The sequence below is a fragment of the Leuresthes tenuis genome, unplaced genomic scaffold (assembly GCF_036924035.1).
Source record: "Leuresthes tenuis unplaced genomic scaffold, fLeuTen1.0.hap1 SCAF_1, whole genome shotgun sequence".
NCBI lineage: Eukaryota > Metazoa > Chordata > Actinopteri > Atheriniformes > Atherinopsidae > Leuresthes > Leuresthes tenuis.
Window position 1 is genome coordinate 518802 of NW_027325355.1, and position 20209 is coordinate 539010.

The 20209-nt window shown below is 46.7% G+C and overlaps 51 pseudogenes; all 51 read right to left on the bottom strand.

Moving 5' to 3' along the window:
- Positions 1-57: 57 nt before the first annotated feature.
- On the bottom strand, positions 58-176 carry LOC140291544 (5S ribosomal RNA; annotated as a pseudogene).
- A 269-nt stretch (positions 177-445) lies between these two features.
- On the bottom strand, positions 446-564 carry LOC140282689 (5S ribosomal RNA; annotated as a pseudogene).
- Positions 565-833: 269 nt separating this feature from the next.
- On the bottom strand, positions 834-952 carry LOC140275243 (5S ribosomal RNA; annotated as a pseudogene).
- Positions 953-1221: 269 nt separating this feature from the next.
- On the bottom strand, positions 1222-1340 carry LOC140289674 (5S ribosomal RNA; annotated as a pseudogene).
- Positions 1341-1612: 272 nt separating this feature from the next.
- Positions 1613-1731, bottom strand: LOC140292315 (5S ribosomal RNA; annotated as a pseudogene).
- A 269-nt stretch (positions 1732-2000) lies between these two features.
- On the bottom strand, positions 2001-2119 carry LOC140296084 (5S ribosomal RNA; annotated as a pseudogene).
- A 269-nt stretch (positions 2120-2388) lies between these two features.
- LOC140316462 (5S ribosomal RNA) lies at positions 2389-2507 on the bottom strand (annotated as a pseudogene).
- Positions 2508-2776: 269 nt separating this feature from the next.
- Positions 2777-2895, bottom strand: LOC140297036 (5S ribosomal RNA; annotated as a pseudogene).
- A 269-nt stretch (positions 2896-3164) lies between these two features.
- LOC140295629 (5S ribosomal RNA) lies at positions 3165-3283 on the bottom strand (annotated as a pseudogene).
- Positions 3284-3552: 269 nt separating this feature from the next.
- On the bottom strand, positions 3553-3671 carry LOC140301091 (5S ribosomal RNA; annotated as a pseudogene).
- A 269-nt stretch (positions 3672-3940) lies between these two features.
- LOC140296693 (5S ribosomal RNA) lies at positions 3941-4059 on the bottom strand (annotated as a pseudogene).
- A 272-nt stretch (positions 4060-4331) lies between these two features.
- Positions 4332-4450, bottom strand: LOC140294956 (5S ribosomal RNA; annotated as a pseudogene).
- Positions 4451-4719: 269 nt separating this feature from the next.
- LOC140309360 (5S ribosomal RNA) lies at positions 4720-4838 on the bottom strand (annotated as a pseudogene).
- A 269-nt stretch (positions 4839-5107) lies between these two features.
- LOC140291545 (5S ribosomal RNA) lies at positions 5108-5226 on the bottom strand (annotated as a pseudogene).
- Positions 5227-5495: 269 nt separating this feature from the next.
- On the bottom strand, positions 5496-5614 carry LOC140282695 (5S ribosomal RNA; annotated as a pseudogene).
- A 269-nt stretch (positions 5615-5883) lies between these two features.
- Positions 5884-6002, bottom strand: LOC140288996 (5S ribosomal RNA; annotated as a pseudogene).
- Positions 6003-6271: 269 nt separating this feature from the next.
- On the bottom strand, positions 6272-6390 carry LOC140289676 (5S ribosomal RNA; annotated as a pseudogene).
- A 272-nt stretch (positions 6391-6662) lies between these two features.
- Positions 6663-6781, bottom strand: LOC140292316 (5S ribosomal RNA; annotated as a pseudogene).
- Positions 6782-7050: 269 nt separating this feature from the next.
- LOC140282701 (5S ribosomal RNA) lies at positions 7051-7169 on the bottom strand (annotated as a pseudogene).
- A 269-nt stretch (positions 7170-7438) lies between these two features.
- LOC140275250 (5S ribosomal RNA) lies at positions 7439-7557 on the bottom strand (annotated as a pseudogene).
- Positions 7558-7826: 269 nt separating this feature from the next.
- On the bottom strand, positions 7827-7945 carry LOC140289677 (5S ribosomal RNA; annotated as a pseudogene).
- A 272-nt stretch (positions 7946-8217) lies between these two features.
- On the bottom strand, positions 8218-8336 carry LOC140292317 (5S ribosomal RNA; annotated as a pseudogene).
- Positions 8337-8605: 269 nt separating this feature from the next.
- LOC140294383 (5S ribosomal RNA) lies at positions 8606-8724 on the bottom strand (annotated as a pseudogene).
- A 269-nt stretch (positions 8725-8993) lies between these two features.
- LOC140296085 (5S ribosomal RNA) lies at positions 8994-9112 on the bottom strand (annotated as a pseudogene).
- Positions 9113-9381: 269 nt separating this feature from the next.
- Positions 9382-9500, bottom strand: LOC140316469 (5S ribosomal RNA; annotated as a pseudogene).
- Positions 9501-9769: 269 nt separating this feature from the next.
- Positions 9770-9888, bottom strand: LOC140297037 (5S ribosomal RNA; annotated as a pseudogene).
- A 269-nt stretch (positions 9889-10157) lies between these two features.
- Positions 10158-10276, bottom strand: LOC140295631 (5S ribosomal RNA; annotated as a pseudogene).
- A 269-nt stretch (positions 10277-10545) lies between these two features.
- On the bottom strand, positions 10546-10664 carry LOC140301092 (5S ribosomal RNA; annotated as a pseudogene).
- A 269-nt stretch (positions 10665-10933) lies between these two features.
- Positions 10934-11052, bottom strand: LOC140282055 (5S ribosomal RNA; annotated as a pseudogene).
- Positions 11053-11449: 397 nt separating this feature from the next.
- On the bottom strand, positions 11450-11568 carry LOC140295959 (5S ribosomal RNA; annotated as a pseudogene).
- A 269-nt stretch (positions 11569-11837) lies between these two features.
- On the bottom strand, positions 11838-11956 carry LOC140311840 (5S ribosomal RNA; annotated as a pseudogene).
- Positions 11957-12228: 272 nt separating this feature from the next.
- LOC140320006 (5S ribosomal RNA) lies at positions 12229-12347 on the bottom strand (annotated as a pseudogene).
- Positions 12348-12616: 269 nt separating this feature from the next.
- On the bottom strand, positions 12617-12735 carry LOC140290345 (5S ribosomal RNA; annotated as a pseudogene).
- A 397-nt stretch (positions 12736-13132) lies between these two features.
- On the bottom strand, positions 13133-13251 carry LOC140292920 (5S ribosomal RNA; annotated as a pseudogene).
- Positions 13252-13520: 269 nt separating this feature from the next.
- On the bottom strand, positions 13521-13639 carry LOC140305645 (5S ribosomal RNA; annotated as a pseudogene).
- A 272-nt stretch (positions 13640-13911) lies between these two features.
- On the bottom strand, positions 13912-14030 carry LOC140320013 (5S ribosomal RNA; annotated as a pseudogene).
- A 269-nt stretch (positions 14031-14299) lies between these two features.
- On the bottom strand, positions 14300-14418 carry LOC140292102 (5S ribosomal RNA; annotated as a pseudogene).
- A 269-nt stretch (positions 14419-14687) lies between these two features.
- LOC140289895 (5S ribosomal RNA) lies at positions 14688-14806 on the bottom strand (annotated as a pseudogene).
- A 272-nt stretch (positions 14807-15078) lies between these two features.
- Positions 15079-15197, bottom strand: LOC140292103 (5S ribosomal RNA; annotated as a pseudogene).
- Positions 15198-15466: 269 nt separating this feature from the next.
- Positions 15467-15585, bottom strand: LOC140294734 (5S ribosomal RNA; annotated as a pseudogene).
- Positions 15586-15857: 272 nt separating this feature from the next.
- Positions 15858-15976, bottom strand: LOC140320020 (5S ribosomal RNA; annotated as a pseudogene).
- Positions 15977-16245: 269 nt separating this feature from the next.
- On the bottom strand, positions 16246-16364 carry LOC140292104 (5S ribosomal RNA; annotated as a pseudogene).
- A 269-nt stretch (positions 16365-16633) lies between these two features.
- On the bottom strand, positions 16634-16752 carry LOC140289896 (5S ribosomal RNA; annotated as a pseudogene).
- A 272-nt stretch (positions 16753-17024) lies between these two features.
- LOC140285679 (5S ribosomal RNA) lies at positions 17025-17143 on the bottom strand (annotated as a pseudogene).
- A 269-nt stretch (positions 17144-17412) lies between these two features.
- On the bottom strand, positions 17413-17531 carry LOC140299150 (5S ribosomal RNA; annotated as a pseudogene).
- A 269-nt stretch (positions 17532-17800) lies between these two features.
- LOC140295014 (5S ribosomal RNA) lies at positions 17801-17919 on the bottom strand (annotated as a pseudogene).
- A 272-nt stretch (positions 17920-18191) lies between these two features.
- Positions 18192-18310, bottom strand: LOC140282062 (5S ribosomal RNA; annotated as a pseudogene).
- Positions 18311-18707: 397 nt separating this feature from the next.
- LOC140292922 (5S ribosomal RNA) lies at positions 18708-18826 on the bottom strand (annotated as a pseudogene).
- A 269-nt stretch (positions 18827-19095) lies between these two features.
- LOC140305652 (5S ribosomal RNA) lies at positions 19096-19214 on the bottom strand (annotated as a pseudogene).
- Positions 19215-19486: 272 nt separating this feature from the next.
- On the bottom strand, positions 19487-19605 carry LOC140320026 (5S ribosomal RNA; annotated as a pseudogene).
- A 269-nt stretch (positions 19606-19874) lies between these two features.
- On the bottom strand, positions 19875-19993 carry LOC140292105 (5S ribosomal RNA; annotated as a pseudogene).
- Positions 19994-20209: the final 216 nt, after the last annotated feature.

The window sequence follows — 20209 nt, forward strand, 5'->3', positions numbered from 1 at the left end:
CACAGGGTGATCAGACGTTGCAACAAAAGACATGCAGGTTGTAGAGAGAAGAGAAAACGCTTACAGCACCTGGTATTCCCAAGCAGTCTCCCATTAAAGTACTAACCAGGCCCAACCCTCCTTGGCTTCCGAGATCAGACGAGGTCAGGCTTATTCAGGGTGGTGTGGCCGTAAGGAACAATTTCTGTGACACATGTGCATTATATAGGTACTGGAATCATACACTTCCTCTATGAAACCAGATAATTGCCGAGAAAGGCTGACTTGTAGTGGGCACATATTCTTCCCTGATGTGATTATTCTCTGCAACTGAAACTGAGACTCTCAGATCACTCTGTGTCTGCCAACAAAGCAGCAGCAGCTGAAGATGACCAACTTCCTCATGTGTCACAGGGTGATCAGACGTTGCAAAAAAAGACATGCAGGTGGTAGAGAGAAGAGAAAAAGCTTACAGCACCTGGTATTTTCAAGCGGTCTCCCACCAAAGTACTAACCAGGCCCAACTCTTCTTGGCTTCCGAGATCAGACGAGGTCAGGCATATTGAGGGTGGTGTGGCCGTAAGCAACAATGTCTGTGACAAATGTGCATTATATAAGTACAGGAATCATACGGTTCCTCTATGTAACCAGATAATTGCTGAGAAAGGCTGATGTGTAGTGGGCACATCTTCTTCCCTGACGTGATTATTCTCTTCAGCTGAAACTGAGACTCTCAGATCACTTCGTGTCTGCCAACAAAGCAGCAGCAGCTGAAGATGACCAACTTCCTCATGTGTCACAGGGAGATCAGACGTTGCAACAAAAGACATGCAGGTTGTTGAGAGAAGAGAAAACGCTTACAGCACCTGGTATTCCCAAGCAGTCTCCCATTAAAGTACTAACCAGGCCCAACCCTCCTTGGCTTCCGAGATCAGACGAGGTCGGGCATATTCAGGGTGGTGTGGCCGTAAGGAACAATTTCTGTGACAAATGTGCATTATATAGGTACTGGAATCATACACTTCCTCTATGTAACCAGATAATTGCAGAGAAAGGCTGACTTGTTATGGGCACATCTTCTTCCCTGATGTGATTATTCTCTGCAGCTGAAACTGAGACTCTCAGATCACTTGGTGTCTGCCAACAAAGCAGCAGCAGCTGAAGATCACCAACTTCCTCATGTGTCACAGGGTGATCAGACGTTGCAACAAAAGACATGCAGGTTGTAGAGAGAAGAGAAAACGCTTACAGCACCTGGTATTCCCAAGCAGTCTACCATCCAAGTACTAACCAGGCTCAAACGTGCTTGGCTTCCGAGATCAGACGAGGTCGGGTATATTCAGGGTGGTGTGGCCGTAAGCAACAATAACTGTGACAAATGTGCATTATATAAGTACTGGAATCATACACTTCCTCTATGTAACCAGATAATTTCCGAGAAAGGCTCACTTGTTATGGGCATATCTTCTTCCCTGATGTGATCATTCTCTGCAACTTAAACTGAGACTCTCAGATCACTTCGTGTCTGCCAACAAAGCAGCAGCAGCTGCTGAAGATGACCAACTTCCTCATGTGTCACAGGGTGATCAGACGTTGCAACAAAAGACATGCAGGTGGTAGAGAGAAGAGAAAAAGCTTACCACACCTGGTATTCCCAAGAGGTCTCCTATCCAAGTACTAACCAGGCCCAAACCTCCTTGGCTTCCGAGATCAGACGAGGTCGAGCATGTTCAGGGTGGTGTGGCCGTAAGCAACAATGTCTCTGACAAATGTGCATTATATAGGTACTGGAATCATACGGTTCCTCTATGCAACCAGATCATTTCCGAGAAAGGCTGATGTGTAGTGGGCACATCTTCTTCCCTGACGTGATTATTCTCTGCAGCTGAAACTGAGACTCTCAGATCACTTTGTGTCTGCCAACAAAGCAGCAGAAGCTGAAGATGACCAACTTCCTCATGTGTCACAGGGTGATCAGACGTTGCAACAAAAGACATGCAGGTGGTAGAGAGAAGAGAAAAAGCTTACAGCACCTCCTATTCCCAAGAGGTCTTCCATCCAAGTACAAACCAGGCCCAACTGTGCTTGGCTTCCGAGATCAGACGAGGTCGGGCATGTTCAGGGTTGTGTGGCCGTAAGCAACAATGTCTCTGACAAATGTGCATTATATAGGTACTGGAATCATACGGTTCTTCTATGCAACCAGATAATTGCCGAGAAAGGCTGATGTGTAGCGGGTAAATCATCTTCTCTGATGTGATCATTCTCTGCAACTGAAACTGAGACTCTCAGATCACTTCGTGTCTGCCAACAAAGCAGCAGAAGCTGAAGATGACCAACTTCCTCATGTGTCACAGGGTGATCAGACGTTGCAACAAAAGACATGCAGGTGGTAGAGAGAAGAGAAAAAGCTTACAGCACCTGGTATTCCCAAGCGGTCTCCCATCAAAGTACTAACCAGGCCCAACCCTCCTTGGCTTCCGAGATCAGACGAGGTTGGACATATTCAGGGTGGTTTGGCCGTAAGCAACAATCTCTGTGACAAATGCGCATTATATAGGTAATCAAATCATATGGTTCCTCTATGTAACCAGATATTTGCAGAGAAAGGCTGATATGTAGCGGGCATATCTTGTTCCCTGACGTGATAATTCTCTCCAGCTGAAAATGAGACTCTCAGATCACTTCGTGTCTGCCAACAAAGCAGCAGCAGCTGAAGATGACCAACTTCCTCATGTGTCACAGGGTGATCAGACATTGCAACAAAAGATATGCAGGTGGTTGAGAGAAGAGAAAAAGCTTAAAGCACCTGGTATTCCCAAGAGGTCTTCCATCCAAGTACAAACCAGGCCCAACTGTGCTTGGCTTCCGAGATCAGACGAGGAAGGGGATGTTCAGGGTGGTGTGGCCGTAAGCAACAATATCTCTGAAAAATGTGCATTATATAGGTACTGGAATCATACGGTTCCTCTATGCAACCAGATAATTGCAGAGAAAGGCTGATGTGTAGTGGGCACATCTTGTTCCCTGACGTGATCATTCTCTTCAGCTGAAACTGAGACTCTCAGATCACTTTGTGTTTGCCAACAAAGCAGCCGCAGCTGAAGATGACCAAATACCTCATGTGTCACAGGGTGATCAGACGTTGCAACAAAAGACATGTAGGTTGTAGAGAGAAGAGAAAACGCTTACAGCACCTGGTATTCCCAAGCAGTCTCCCATTAAAGTACTAACCAGGCCCAACCCTCCTCGGCTTCCGAGATCAGACGAGGTCAGGCTTATTCAGGGTGGTGTGGCCGTAAGGAACAATTTCTGTGACAAATGTGCATTATATAGGTACTGGAATCATACACTTCCTCTATGAAACCAGATAATTGCCGAGAAAGGCTGACTTGTAGTGGGCACATATTCTTCCCTGATGTGATTATTCTCTGCAGCTGAAACTGAGACTCTCAGATCACTCTGTGTCTGCCAACAAAGCAGCAGCAGCTGAAGATGACCAACTTCCTCATGTGTCACAGGGTGATCAGACGTTGCAAAAAAAGACATGCAGGTGGTAGAGAGAAGAGAAAAAGCTTACAGCACCTGGTATTTTCAAGCGGTCTCCCACCCAAGTACTAACCAGGCCCAACTCTGCTTGGCTTCCGAGATCAGACGAGGTCAGGCATATTCAGGGTGGTGTGGCCGTAAGCAACAATGTCTGTGACAAATGTGCATTATATAAGTACAGGAATCATACGGTTCCTCTATGTAACCAGATAATTGCTGAGAAAGGCTGATGTGTAGTGGGCACATCTTCTTCCCTGACGTGATTATTCTCTTCAGCTGAAACTGAGACTCTCAGATCACTTCGTGTCTTCCAACAAAGCAGCAACAGCTGAAGATGACCAACTTCCTCATGTGTCACAGGGTGATCAGACGTTGCAACAAAACACATGCAGGTGGTAGAGAGAAGAGAAAAAGCTTACAGCACCTGGTACTCCCAAGCTGTCTCCCATCCAAGTACTAACCAGGTACAACCCTGCTTGGCGTCCGAGATCAGACAAGGTCAGGCTTCTTCAGGGTGGTGTGGCCGTAAGCAACAATGTCTCTGACAAATGTGCATTATATAGGTACTGGAATCATACGGTTCCTCTATGCAACCAGATAATTGCCGAGAAAGGCTGATGTGTAGCGGGCAAATAATCTTCTCTGATGTGATCATTCTCTGCAACTGAAACTGAGACTCTCAGATCACTTCGTGTCTGCCAACAAAGCAGCAGCAGCTGCTGAAGATGACCAACTTCCTCATGTGTCATAGGGTGATCAGACGTTGCAACAAAAGACATGCAGGTGGTAGAGAGCAGAGAAAAAGCTTAAAGCACCTGGTATTCCCAAAAGGTCTTCCATCCAAGTACAAACCAGGCCCAACTGTGCTTGGCTTCCGAGATCAGACGAGGGCGGGCATGTTCAGGGTGGTGTGGCCGTAAGCAACAATATCTCTGAAAAATGTGCATTATATAGGTACTGGAATCATACGGTTCCTCTATGCAACCAGATAATTGCAGAGAAAGACTGATGTGTAGTGGGCACATCTTGTTCCCTGACGTGATCATTCTCTTCAGCTGAAACTGAGACTCTCAGATCACTTCGTGTTTGCCAACAAAGCAGCCGCAGCTGAAGATGACCAAATACCTCATGTGTCACAGGGTGATCAGACGTTGCAACAAAACACATGCAGGTGGTAGAGAGAAGAGAAAAACCTTACAGCACCTGGTATTCCCAAAAGGTCTCCCACCCAAGTACTAACCAGGCCCAACACTGCTTGGCTTCCGAGATCAGACGAGGTCAGGCAAATTCAGGGTGGTGTGGCCGTAAGTAACAATGTCTGTGACAAATGTGCATTATATAGGTACAGGAATCATACGGTTCCTCTATGTAACCAGATAATTGCTGAGAAAGGCTGATGTGTAGTGGGCACATCTTCTTCCCTGACGTGATTATTCTCTGCAGCTGAAACTGAGACTCTCAGATCACTTCGTGTCTTCCAACAAAGCAGCAGCAGCTGAAGATGGCCAACTTCCTCATGTGTCACAGGGTGATCAGACGTTGCAACAAAAGACATGCAGGTTGTAGAGAGAAGAGAAAACGCTTACAGCACCTGGTATTCCCAAGCAGTCTCCCATTAAAGTACTAACCAGGCCCAACCCTCCTTGGCTTCCGAGATCAGACGAGGTCAGGCTTATTCAGGGTGGTGTGGCCGTAAGGAACAATTTCTGTGACACATGTGCATTATATAGGTACTGGAATCATACACTTCCTCTATGAAACCAGATAATTGCCGAGAAAGGCTGACTTGTAGTGGGCACATATTCTTCCCTGATGTGATTATTCTCTGCAACTGAAACTGAGACTCTCAGATCACTCTGTGTCTGCCAACAAAGCAGCAGCAGCTGAAGATGACCAACTTCCTCATGTGTCACAGGGTGATCAGACGTTGCAAAAAAAGACATGCAGGTGGTAGAGAGAAGAGAAAAAGCTTACAGCACCTGGTATTTTCAAGCGGTCTCCCACCAAAGTACTAACCAGGCCCAACTCTTCTTGGCTTCCGAGATCAGACGAGGTCAGGCATATTGAGGGTGGTGTGGCCGTAAGCAACAATGTCTGTGACAAATGTGCATTATATAAGTACAGGAATCATACGGTTCCTCTATGTAACCAGATAATTGCTGAGAAAGGCTGATGTGTAGTGGGCACATCTTCTTCCCTGACGTGATTATTCTCTTCAGCTGAAACTGAGACTCTCAGATCACTTCGTGTCTGCCAACAAAGCAGCAGCAGCTGAAGATGACCAACTTCCTCATGTGTCACAGGGAGATCAGACGTTGCAACAAAAGACATGCAGGTTGTTGAGAGAAGAGAAAACGCTTACAGCACCTGGTATTCCCAAGCAGTCTCCCATTAAAGTACTAAACAGGCCCAACCCTCCTTGGCTTCCGAGATCAGACGAGGTCGGGCATATTCAGGGTGGTGTGGCCGTAAGGAACAATTTCTGTGACAAATGTGCATTATATAGGTACTGGAATCATACACTTCCTCTATGTAACCAGATAATTGCAGAGAAAGGCTGACTTGTTATGGGCACATCTTCTTCCCTGATGTGATTATTCTCTGCAGCTGAAACTGAGACTCTCAGATCACTTGGTGTCTGCCAACAAAGCAGCAGCAGCTGAAGATCACCAACTTCCTCATGTGTCACAGGGTGATCAGACGTTGCAACAAAAGACATGCAGGTTGTAGAGAGAAGAGAAAACGCTTACAGCACCTGGTATTCCCAAGCAGTCTACCATCCAAGTACTAACCAGGCTCAAACGTGCTTGGCTTCCGAGATCAGACGAGGTCGGGTATATTCAGGGTGGTGTGGCCGTAAGCAACAATAACTGTGACAAATGTGCATTATATAAGTACTGGAATCATACACTTCCTCTATGTAACCAGATAATTTCCGAGAAAGGCTCACTTGTTATGGGCATATCTTCTTCCCTGATGTGATCATTCTCTGCAACTTAAACTGAGACTCTCAGATCACTTCGTGTCTGCCAACAAAGCAGCAGCAGCTGCTGAAGATGACCAACTTCCTCATGTGTCACAGGGTGATCAGACGTTGCAACAAAAGACATGCAGGTGGTAGAGAGAAGAGAAAAAGCTTACCACACCTGGTATTCCCAAGAGGTCTCCTATCCAAGTACTAACCAGGCCCAAACCTCCTTGGCTTCCGAGATCAGACGAGGTCGAGCATGTTCAGGGTGGTGTGGCCGTAAGCAACAATGTCTCTGACAAATGTGCATTATATAGGTACTGGAATCATACGGTTCCTCTATGCAACCAGATCATTTCCGAGAAAGGCTGATGTGTAGTGGGCACATCTTCTTCCCTGACGTGATTATTCTCTGCAGCTGAAACTGAGACTCTCAGATCACTTTGTGTCTGCCAACAAAGCAGCAGCAGCTGAAGATGACCAACTTCCTCATGTGTCACAGGGTGATCAGACGTTGCAAAAAAAGACATGCAGGTTGTAGAGAGAAGAGAAAAAGCTTACAGCACCTGGTATTTTCAAGCGGTCTCCCACCAAAGTACTAACCAGGCCCAACTCTTCTTGGCTTCCGAGATCAGACGAGGTCAGGCATATTGAGGGTGGTGTGGCCGTAAGCAACAATGTCTGTGACAAATGTGCATTATATAAGTACAGGAATCATACGGTTCCTCTATGTAACCAGATAATTGCTGAGAAAGGCTGATGTGTAGTGGGCACATCTTCTTCCCTGACGTGATTATTCTCTTCAGCTGAAACTGAGACTCTCAGATCACTTCGTGTCTGCCAACAAAGCAGCAGCAGCTGAAGATGACCAACTTCCTCATGTGTCACAGGGAGATCAGACGTTGCAACAAAAGACATGCAGGTTGTTGAGAGAAGAGAAAACGCTTACAGCACCTGGTATTCCCAAGCAGTCTCCCATTAAAGTACTAACCAGGCCCAACCCTCCTTGGCTTCCGAGATCAGACGAGGTCGGGCATATTCAGGGTGGTGTGGCCGTAAGGAACAATTTCTGTGACAAATGTGCATTATATAGGTACTGGAATCATACACTTCCTCTATGTAACCAGATAATTGCAGAGAAAGGCTGACTTGTTATGGGCACATCTTCTTCCCTGATGTGATTATTCTCTGCAGCTGAAACTGAGACTCTCAGATCACTTGGTGTCTGCCAACAAAGCAGCAGCAGCTGAAGATCACCAACTTCCTCATGTGTCACAGGGTGATCAGACGTTGCAACAAAAGACATGCAGGTTGTAGAGAGAAGAGAAAACGCTTACAGCACCTGGTATTCCCAAGCAGTCTACCATCCAAGTACTAACCAGGCTCAAACGTGCTTGGCTTCCGAGATCAGACGAGGTCGGGTATATTCAGGGTGGTGTGGCCGTAAGCAACAATAACTGTGACAAATGTGCATTATATAAGTACTGGAATCATACACTTCCTCTATGTAACCAGATAATTTCCGAGAAAGGCTCACTTGTTATGGGCATATCTTCTTCCCTGATGTGATCATTCTCTGCAACTTAAACTGAGACTCTCAGATCACTTCGTGTCTGCCAACAAAGCAGCAGCAGCTGCTGAAGATGACCAACTTCCTCATGTGTCACAGGGTGATCAGACGTTGCAACAAAAGACATGCAGGTGGTAGAGAGAAGAGAAAAAGCTTACCACACCTGGTATTCCCAAGAGGTCTCCTATCCAAGTACTAACCAGGCCCAAACCTCCTTGGCTTCCGAGATCAGACGAGGTCGAGCATGTTCAGGGTGGTGTGGCCGTAAGCAACAATGTCTCTGACAAATGTGCATTATATAGGTACTGGAATCATACGGTTCCTCTATGCAACCAGATCATTTCCGAGAAAGGCTGATGTGTAGTGGGCACATCTTCTTCCCTGACGTGATTATTCTCTGCAGCTGAAACTGAGACTCTCAGATCACTTTGTGTCTGCCAACAAAGCAGCAGTAGCTGAAGATGACCAACTTCCTCATGTGTCACAGGGTGATCAGACGTTGCAACAAAAGACATGCAGGTGGTAGAGAGAAGAGAAAAAGCTTACAGCACCTGGCATTCCCAGAGAGTCTACCATCCAAGTACAAACCAGGCCCAAACCTACTTGGCTTCCGAGATCAGACGTGGTCGGGCATATTCAGGGTGGTGTGGCGGTAAGCAACCATAACTGTGACAAATGTGCATTATAAAGGTACTGGAATCATACAGTTCCTCTATGTAACCAGATAATTGCCGAGAAAAGCTGATAAGTAGTGGGCACATCTTCTTCCCTGACGTGATTATTCTCTCGAGCTGAAACTGAGACTCTCAGATCACTTTGTGTCTGCCAACAAAGCAGCAGAAGCTGAAGATGACCAACTTCCTCATGTGTCACAGGGTGATCAGACGTTGCAAAAAAAGACATGCAGGTGGTAGAGAGAAGAGAAAAAGCTTACAGCACCTCCTATTCCCAAGAGGTCTTCCATCCAAGTACAAACCAGGCCCAACTGTGCTTGGCTTCCGAGATCAGACGAGGTCGGGCATGTTCAGGGTTGTGTGGCCGTAAGCAACAATGTCTCTGACAAATGTGCATTATATAGGTACTGGAATCATACGGTTCTTCTATGCAACCAGATAATTGCCGAGAAAGGCTGATGTGTAGCGGGTAAATCATCTTCTCTGATGTGATCATTCTCTGCAACTGAAACTGAGACTCTCAGATCACTTCGTGTCTGCCAACAAAGCAGCAGAAGCTGAAGATGACCAACTTCCTCATGTGTCACAGGGTGATCAGACGTTGCAACAAAAGACATGCAGGTGGTAGAGAGAAGAGAAAAAGCTTACAGCACCTGGTATTCCCAAGCGGTCTCCCATCAAAGTACTAACCAGGCCCAACCCTCCTTGGCTTCCGAGATCAGACGAGGTTGGACATATTCAGGGTGGTTTGGCCGTAAGCAACAATCTCTGTGACAAATGCGCATTATATAGGTAATCAAATCATATGGTTCCTCTATGTAACCAGATATTTGCAGAGAAAGGCTGATATGTAGCGGGCATATCTTGTTCCCTGACGTGATAATTCTCTCCAGCTGAAAATGAGACTCTCAGATCACTTCGTGTCTGCCAACAAAGCAGCAGCAGCTGAAGATGACCAACTTCCTCATGTGTCACAGGGTGATCAGACATTGCAACAAAAGACATGCAGGTGGTTGAGAGAAGAGAAAAAGCTTAAAGCACCTGGTATTCCCAAGAGGTCTTCCATCCAAGTACAAACCAGGCCCAACTGTGCTTGGCTTCCGAGATCAGACGAGGAAGGGGATGTTCAGGGTGGTGTGGCCGTAAGCAACAATATCTCTGAAAAATGTGCATTATATAGGTACTGGAATCATACGGTTCCTCTATGCAACCAGATAATTGCAGAGAAAGGCTGATGTGTAGTGGGCACATCTTGTTCCCTGACGTGATCATTCTCTTCAGCTGAAACTGAGACTCTCAGATCACTTTGTGTTTGCCAACAAAGCAGCCGCAGCTGAAGATGACCAAATACCTCATGTGTCACAGGGTGATCAGACGTTGCAACAAAAGACATGTAGGTTGTAGAGAGAAGAGAAAACGCTTACAGCACCTGGTATTCCCAAGCAGTCTCCCATTAAAGTACTAACCAGGCCCAACCCTCCTCGGCTTCCGAGATCAGACGAGGTCAGGCTTATTCAGGGTGGTGTGGCCGTAAGGAACAATTTCTGTGACAAATGTGCATTATATAGGTACTGGAATCATACACTTCCTCTATGAAACCAGATAATTGCCGAGAAAGGCTGACTTGTAGTGGGCACATATTCTTCCCTGATGTGATTATTCTCTGCAGCTGAAACTGAGACTCTCAGATCACTCTGTGTCTGCCAACAAAGCAGCAGCAGCTGAAGATGACCAACTTCCTCATGTGTCACAGGGTGATCAGACGTTGCAAAAAAAGACATGCAGGTGGTAGAGAGAAGAGAAAAAGCTTACAGCACCTGGTATTTTCAAGCGGTCTCCCACCCAAGTACTAACCAGGCCCAACTCTGCTTGGCTTCCGAGATCAGACGAGGTCAGGCATATTCAGGGTGGTGTGGCCGTAAGCAACAATGTCTGTGACAAATGTGCATTATATAAGTACAGGAATCATACGGTTCCTCTATGTAACCAGATAATTGCTGAGAAAGGCTGATGTGTAGTGGGCACATCTTCTTCCCTGACGTGATTATTCTCTTCAGCTGAAACTGAGACTCTCAGATCACTTCGTGTCTTCCAACAAAGCAGCAACAGCTGAAGATGACCAACTTCCTCATGTGTCACAGGGTGATCAGACGTTGCAACAAAACACATGCAGGTGGTAGAGAGAAGAGAAAAAGCTTAAAGCACCTGGTATTCCCAAGAGGTCTTCCATCCAAGTACTAACTAGGCCCAACCCTCCTTGGCTTCCGAGATCAGACGAGGTCGGGCATGTTCAGGGTGGTGTGGCCGTAAGCAACAATGTCTCTGACAAATGTGCATTATATAGGTACTGGAATCATACGGTTCCTCTATGCAACCAGATCATTTCCGAGAAAGGCTGATGTGTAGTGGGCACATCTTCTTCCCTGACGTGATTATTCTCTGCAGCTGAAACTGAGACTCTCAGATCACTTCGTGTCTGCCAACTACGGTTCCTCTATGCAACCAGATAATTGCCGAGAAAGGCTGATGTGTAGCGGGCAAATCATCTTCTCTGATGTGATCATTCTCTGCAACTGAAACTGAGACTCTCAGATCACTTCGTGTCAGCCAACAAAGCAGCAGCAGCTGAAGATGACCAACTTCCTCATGTGTCACAGGGTGATCAGACGTTGCAACAAAAGACATGCAGGTGGTAGAGAGAAGAGAAAAAGCTTACAGCACCTGGTATTCCCAAGCTGTCTCCCATCCAAGTACTAAGGAGGCTCAACCCTGCTTGGCTTCCGAGATCAGACAAGGTCGGGCATGTTCAGGGTGGTGTGGCCGTAAGCAACAATGTGTCTGACAAATGTGCATTATATAAGTACAGGAATCATACGGTTCCTCTATGTAACCAGATAATTGCTGAGAAAGGCTGATCTGTAGTGGGCACATCTTCTTCCCTGAAGTGATTATTCTCTTTAGCTGAAACTGAGACTCTCAGATCACTTCGTGTCTTCCAACAAAGCAGCAGCAGCTGAAGATGGCCAACTTCCTCATGTGTCACAGGGTGATCAGACGTTGCAACAAAAGACATGCAGGTGGTAGAGAGAAGAGAAAAAGCTTAAGGCACCTGGTATTCCCAAGCGGTCTCCCATTCAAGTACTAACCAGGCCCAACCCTGCTTGGCTTCCGAGATCAGACGAGGTTGGGCTTATTCAGGGTGGTGTGGCCGTAAGCAACAACATCGGTGACAAATGTGCATTATATAGGTACTGGAATCATACGGTTCCTCTATGCAACCAGATAATTGCCGAGAAAGGCTGATGTGTAGCGGGCAAATAATCTTCTTCCCTGACGTGATAATTTTCTCCAGCTGAACATGAGACTCTCAGATCACTTCGTGTCTGCCAACAAAGCAGCAGAAGCTGAAGATGACCAACTTCCTCATGTGTCACAGGGTGATCAGACGTTGCAACAAAAGACATGCAGGTGGTAGAGAGAAGAGAAAAAGCTTAAGGTACCTGGTATTCCCAAGCGGTCTCCCATTCAAGTACTAACCAGGCCCAACCGTGCTTGGCTTCCGAGATCAGACGAGGTCGGGCTTATTCAGGGTGGTGTGGCCGTAAGCAACAATATCGGTGACAAATGTGCATTATATAGGTACTGGAATCATACACTTCCTCTGTATAACCAGATAATTGCCGAAAAAGGCTGACTTGTAGTGGGTTCATCTTCCTCCTTGATGTGATTATTCTCTGGAGCTGAAACTGAGACTCTCAGATCACCTCGTGTCTATCAACAAAGCAGCAGCAGCTGAAGATGACCAACTTCTTCACGTGTCACAGGGTGATCAGACGTTGCAACAAAAGACATGCAGGTGGTAGAGAGAAGAGAAAAAGCTTACAGCACCTGGTATTCCCAAGCTGTCTCCCATCCAAGTACTAACCAGGTACAACCCTGCTTGGCGTCCGAGATCAGACGAGGTCGGGCTTATTCAGGGTGGTGTGGCCGTAAGCAACAACGTCTCTGACAAATGTGCATTATATAGGTACTGGAATCATACGGTTCCTCTATGTAACCAGATAATTGCTGAGAAAGGCTGATGTGTAGTGGGCACATCTTCTTCCCTGACGTGATTATTCTCTGCAGCTGAAACTGAGACTCTCAGATCACTTCGTGTCTGCCAACTACGGTTCCTCTATGCAACCAGATAATTGCCGAGAAAGGCTGATGTGTAGCGGGCAAATCATCTTCTCTGATGTGATCATTCTCTGCAACTGAAACTGAGACTCTCAGATCACTTCGTGTCAGCCAACAAAGCAGCAGCAGCTGAAGATGACCAACTTCCTCATGTGTCACAGGGTGATCAGACGTTGCAACAAAAGACATGCAGGTGGTAGAGAGAAGAGAAAAAGCTTACAGCACCTGGTATTCCCAAGCTGTCTCCCATCCAAGTACTAAGGAGGCTCAACCCTGCTTGGCTTCCGAGATCAGACGAGGTCGGGCATGTTCAGGGTGGTGTGGCCGTAAGCAACAATGTGTCTGACAAATGTGCATTATATAAGTACAGGAATCATACGGTTCCTCTATGTAACCAGATAATTGCTGAGAAAGGCTGATCTGTAGTGGGCACATCTTCTTCCCTGAAGTGATTATTCTCTTTAGCTGAAACTGAGACTCTCAGATCACTTCGTGTCTTCCAACAAAGCAGCAGCAGCTGAAGATGGCCAACTTCCTCATGTGTCACAGGGTGATCAGACGTTGCAACAAAAGACATGCAGGTGGTAGAGAGAAGAGAAAAAGCTTAAGGCACCTGGTATTCCCAAGCGGTCTCCCATTCAAGTACTAACCAGGCCCAACCCTGCTTGGCTTCCGAGATCAGACGAGGTTGGGCTTATTCAGGGTGGTGTGGCCATAAGCAACAACATCGGTGACAAATGTGCATTATATAGGTACTGGAATCATACGGTTCCTCTATGCAACCAGATAATTGCCGAGAAAGGCTGATGTGTAGCGGGCAAATCATCTTCTTCCCTGACGTGATAATTTTCTCCAGCTGAACATGAGACTCTCAGATCACTTCGTGTCTGCCAACAAAGCAGCAGAAGCTGAAGATGACCAACTTCCTCATGTGTCACAGGGTGATCAGACGTTGCAACAAAAGACATGCAGGTGGTAGAGAGAAGAGAAAAAGCTTAAGGTACCTGGTATTCCCAAGCGGTCTCCCATTCAAGTACTAACCAGGCCCAACCGTGCTTGGCTTCCGAGATCAGACGAGGTCGGGCTTATTCAGGGTGGTGTGGCCGTAAGCAACAATATCGGTGACAAATGTGCATTATATAGGTACTGGAATCATACACTTCCTCTGTATAACCAGATAATTGCCGAAAAAGGCTGACTTGTAGTGGGTTCATCTTCCTCCTTGATGTGATTATTCTCTGGAGCTGAAACTGAGACTCTCAGATCACCTCGTGTCTATCAACAAAGCAGCAGCAGCTGAAGATGACCAACTTCTTCACGTGTCACAGGGTGATCAGACGTTGCAACAAAAGACATGCAGGTGGTAGAGAGAAGAGAAAAAGCTTACAGCACCTGGTATTCCCAAGCTGACTCCTATCCAAGTACTAACCAGGTACAACCCTGCTTGGCGTCCGAGATCAGACGAGGTCGGGCTTATTCAGGGTGGTGTGGCCGTAAGCAACAATGTCTCTGACAAATGTGCATTATATAGGTACTGGAATCATACGGTTCCTCTATGCAACCAGATAATTGCCGAGAAAGGCTGATGTGTAGCGGACAAATCATCTTCTCTGATGTGATCATTCTCTGCAACTGAAACTGAGACTCTCAGATCACCTCGTGTCTATCAACAAAGCAGCAGCAGCTGAAGATGACCAACTTCTTCACGTGTCACAGGGTGATCAGACGTTACAACAAAAGACATGCAGGTGGTAGAGAGAAGAGAAAAAGCTTACAGCACCTGGTATTCCCAAGCTGTCTCCTATCCAAGTACTAACCAGGTACAACCCTGCTTGGCGTCCGAGATCAGACGAGGTCGGGCTTATTCAGGGTGGTGTGGCCGTAAGCAACAATGTCTCTGACAAATGTGCATTATATAGGTACTGGAATCATACGGTTCCTCTATGCAACCAGATAATTGCCGAGAAAGGCTGATGTGTAGCGGGCAAATCATCTTCTTCCCTGACGTGATAATTTTCTCCAGCTGAACATGAGACTCTCAGATCACTTCGTGTCTGCCAACAAAGCAGCAGAAGCTGAAGATGACCAACTTCCTCATGTGTCACAGGGTGATCAGACGTTGCAACAAAAGACATGCAGGTGGTAGAGAGAAGAGAAAAAGCTTACAGCACCTGGTATTCCCAAGCTGACTCCTATCCAAGTACTAACCAGGTACAACCCTGCTTGGCGTCCGAGATCAGACGAGGTCGGGCTTATTCAGGGTGGTGTGGCCGTAAGCAACAATGTCTCTGACAAATGTGCATTATATAGGTACTGGAATCATACGGTTCCTCTATGCAACCAGATAATTGCCGAGAAAGGCTGATGTGTAGCGGACAAATCATCTTCTCTGATGTGATCATTCTCTGCAACTGAAACTGAGACTCTCAGATCACCTCGTGTCTATCAACAAAGCAGCAGCAGCTGAAGATGACCAACTTCTTCACGTGTCACAGGGTGATCAGACGTTGCAACAAAAGACATGCAGGTGGTAGAGAGAAGAGAAAAAGCTTACAGCACCTGGTATTCCCAAGCTGTCTCCTATCCAAGTACTAACCAGGTACAACCCTGCTTGGCGTCGGAGATCAGACGAGGTCGGGCTTATTCAGGGTGGTGTGGCCGTAAGCAACAATGTCTCTGACAAATGTGCATTATATAGGTACTGGAATCATACGGTTCCTCTATGCAACCAGATAATTGCCGAGAAAGGCTGATGTGTAGCGGGCAAATCATCTTCTTCCCTGACGTGATAATTTTCTCCAGCTGAACATGAGACTCTCAGATCACTTCGTGTCTGCCAACAAAGCAGCAGAAGCTGAAGATGACCAACTTCCTCATGTGTCACAGGGTGATCAGACGTTGCAACAAAAGACATGCAGGTGGTAGAGAGAAGAGAAAAAGCTTAAGGTACCTGGTATTCCCAAGCGGTCTCCCATTCAAGTACTAACCAGGCCCAACCGTGCTTGGCTTCCGAGATCAGACGAGGTCGGGCTTATTCAGGGTGGTGTGGCCGTAAGCAACAATATCGGTGACAAATGTGCATTATATAGGTACTGGAATCATACACTTCCTCTGTATAACCAGATAATTGCCGAAAAAGGCTGACTTGTAGTGGATTCATCTTCCTCCTTGATGTGATTATTCTCTGGAGCTGAAACTGAGACTCTCAGATCACCTTGTGTCTATCAACAAAGCAGCAGCAGCTGAAGATGACCAACTTCTTCACGTGTCACAGGGTGATCAGACGTTGCAACAAAAGACATGCAGGTGGTAGAGAGAAGAGAAAAAGCTTACAGCACCTGGTATTCCCAAGCTGACTCCTATCCAAGTACTAACCAGGTACAACCCTGCTTGGCGTCCGAGATCAGACGAGGTCGGGCTTATTCAGGGTGGTGTGGCCGTAAGCAACAATGTCTCTGACAAATGTGCATTATATAGGTACTGGAATCATACGGTTCCTCTATGCAACCAGATAATTGCCGAGAAAGGCTGATGTGTAGCGGACAAATCATCTTCTCTGATGTGATCATTCTCTGCAACTGAAACTGAGACTCTCAGATCACCTCGTGTCTATCAACAAAGCAGCAGCAGCTGAAGATGACCAACTTCTTCACGTGTCACAGGGTGATCAGACGTTACAACAAAAGACATGCAGGTGGTAGAGAGAAGAGAAAAAGCTTACAGCACCTGGTATTCCCAAGCTGTCTCCTATCCAAGTACTAACCAGGTACAACCCTGCTTGGCGTCCGAGATCAGACGAGGTCGGGCTTATTCAGGGTGGTGTGGCCGTAAGCAACAATGTCTCTGACAAATGTGCATTATATAGGTACTGGAATCATACGGTTCCTCTATGCAACCAGATAATTGCCGAGAAAGGCTGATGTGTAGCGGGCAAATCATCTTCTTCCCTGACGTGATAATTTTCTCCAGCTGAACATGAGACTCTCAGATCACTCTGTGTCTGCCAACAAAGCAGCAGCAGCTGAAGATGACCAACTTCCTCATGTGTCACAGGGTGATCAGACGTTGCAAAAAAAGACATGCAGGTGGTAGAGAGAAGAGAAAAAGCTTACAGCACCTGGTATTTTCAAGCGGTCTCCCACCCAAGTGCTAACCAGGCCCAACTCTGCTTGGCTTCCGAGATCAGACGAGGTCAGGCATATTCAGGGTGGTGTGGCCGTAAGCAACAATGTCTGTGACAAATGTGCATTATATAAGTACAGGAATCATACGGTTCCTCTATGTAACCAGATAATTGCTGAGAAAGGCTGATGTGTAGTGGGCACATCTTCTTCCCTGACGTGATTATTCTCTTCAGCTGAAACTGAGACTCTCAGATCACTTCGTGTCTTCCAACAAAGCAGCAACAGCTGAAGATGACCAACTTCCTCATGTGTCACAGGGTGATCAGACGTTGCAACAAAAGACATGCAGGTTGTAGAGAGAAGAGAAAACGCTTACAGCACCTGGTATTCCCAAGCAGTCTCCCATTAAAGTACTAACCAGGCCCAACCCTGCTTGGCTTCCGAGATCAGACGAGGTCGGGCTTATTCAGGGTGGTGTGGCCGTAAGCAACAATATCGGTGACAAATGTGCATTATATAGGTACTGGAATCATACACTTCCTCTGTGTAACCAGATAATTGCCGAAAAAGGCTGACTTGTAGTGGGCTCATCTTCCTCCTTGATGTGATTATTCTCTTCAGCTGAAACTGAGACTCTCAGATCACCTCGTGTCTATCAACAAAGCAGCAGCAGCTGAAGATGACCAACTTCTTCACGTGTCACAGGGTGATCAGACGTTGCAACAAAACACATGCAGGTGGTAGAGAGAAGAGAAAAAGCTTACAGCACCTGGTACTCCCAAGCTGTCTCCCATCCAAGTACTAACCAGGTACAACCCTGCTTGGCGTCCGAGATCAGACGAGGTCAGGCTTCTTCAGGGTGGTGTGGCCGTAAGCAACAATGTCTCTGACAAATGTGCATTATATAGGTACTGGAATCATACGGTTCCTCTATGCAACCAGATAATTGCCGAGAAAGGCTGATGTGTAGCGGGCAAATAATCTTCTCTGATGTGATCATTCTCTGCAACTGAAACTGAGACTCTCAGATCACTTCGTGTCTGCCAACAAAGCAGCAGCAGCTGCTGAAGATGACCAACTTCCTCATGTGTCATAGGGTGATCAGACGTTGCAACAAAAGACATGCAGGTGGTAGAGAGAAGAGAAAAAGCTTAAAGCACCTGGTATTCCCAAGAGGTCTTCCATCCAAGTACTAACTAGGCCCAACCCTCCTTGGCTTCCGAGATCAGACGAGGTCGGGCATGTTCAGGGTGGTGTGGCCGTAAGCAACAATGTCTCTGACAAATGTGCATTATATAGGTACTGGAATCATACGGTTCCTCTATGCAACCAGATCATTTCCGAGAAAGGCTGATGTGTAGTGGGCACATCTTCTTCCCTGACGTGATTATTCTCTGCAGCTGAAACTGAGACTCTCAGATCACTTCGTGTCTGCCAACTACGGTTCCTCTATGCAACCAGATAATTGCCGAGAAAGGCTGATGTGTAGCGGGCAAATCATCTTCTCTGATGTGATCATTCTCTGCAACTGAAACTGAGACTCTCAGATCACTTCGTGTCAGCCAACAAAGCAGCAGCAGCTGAAGATGACCAACTTCCTCATGTGTCACAGGGTGATCAGACGTTGCAACAAAAGACATGCAGGTGGTAGAGAGAAGAGAAAAAGCTTACAGCACCTGGTATTCCCAAGCTGTCTCCCATCCAAGTACTAAGGAGGCTCAACCCTGCTTGGCTTCCGAGATCAGACGAGGTCGGGCATGTTCAGGGTGGTGTGGCCGTAAGCAACAATGTGTCTGACAAATGTGCATTATATAAGTACAGGAATCATACGGTTCCTCTATGTAACCAGATAATTGCTGAGAAAGGCTGATCTGTAGTGGGCACATCTTCTTCCCTGAAGTGATTATTCTCTTTAGCTGAAACTGAGACTCTCAGATCACTTCGTGTCTTCCAACAAAGCAGCAGCAGCTGAAGATGGCCAACTTCCTCATGTGTCACAGGGTGATCAGACGTTGCAACAAAAGACATGCAGGTGGTAGAGAGAAGAGAAAAAGCTTAAGGCACCTGGTATTCCCAAGCGGTCTCCCATTCAAGTACTAACCAGGCCCAACCCTGCTTGGCTTCCGAGATCAGACGAGGTTGGGCTTATTCAGGGTGGTGTGGCCATAAGCAACAACATCGGTGACAAATGTGCATTATATAGGTACTGGAATCATACGGTTCCTCTATGCAACCAGATAATTGCCGAGAAAGGCTGATGTGTAGCGGGCAAATCATCTTCTTCCCTGACGTGATAATTTTCTCCAGCTGAACATGAGACTCTCAGATCACTTCGTGTCTGCCAACAAAGCAGCAGAAGCTGAAGATGACCAACTTCCTCATGTGTCACAGGGTGATCAGACGTTGCAACAAAAGACATGCAGGTGGTAGAGAGAAGAGAAAAAGCTTAAGGTACCTGGTATTCCCAAGCGGTCTCCCATTCAAGTACTAACCAGGCCCAACCGTGCTTGGCTTCCGAGATCAGACGAGGTCGGGCTTATTCAGGGTGGTGTGGCCGTAAGCAACAATATCGGTGACAAATGTGCATTATATAGGTACTGGAATCATACACTTCCTCTGTATAACCAGATAATTGCCGAAAAAGGCTGACTTGTAGTGGGTTCATCTTCCTCCTTGATGTGATTATTCTCTGGAGCTGAAACTGAGACTCTCAGATCACCTCGTGTCTATCAACAAAGCAGCAGCAGCTGAAGATGACCAACTTCTTCACGTGTCACAGGGTGATCAGACGTTGCAACAAAAGACATGCAGGTGGTAGAGAGAAGAGAAAAAGCTTACAGCACCTGGTATTCCCAAGCTGACTCCTATCCAAGTACTAACCAGGTACAACCCTGCTTGGCGTCCGAGATCAGACGAGGTCGGGCTTATTCAGGGTGGTGTGGCCGTAAGCAACAATGTCTCTGACAAATGTGCATTATATAGGTACTGGAATCATACGGTTCCTCTATGCAACCAGATAATTGCCGAGAAAGGCTGATGTGTAGCGGACAAATCATCTTCTCTGATGTGATCATTCTCTGCAACTGAAACTGAGACTCTCAGATCACCTCGTGTCTATCAACAAAGCAGCAGCAGCTGAAGATGACCAACTTCTTCACGTGTCACA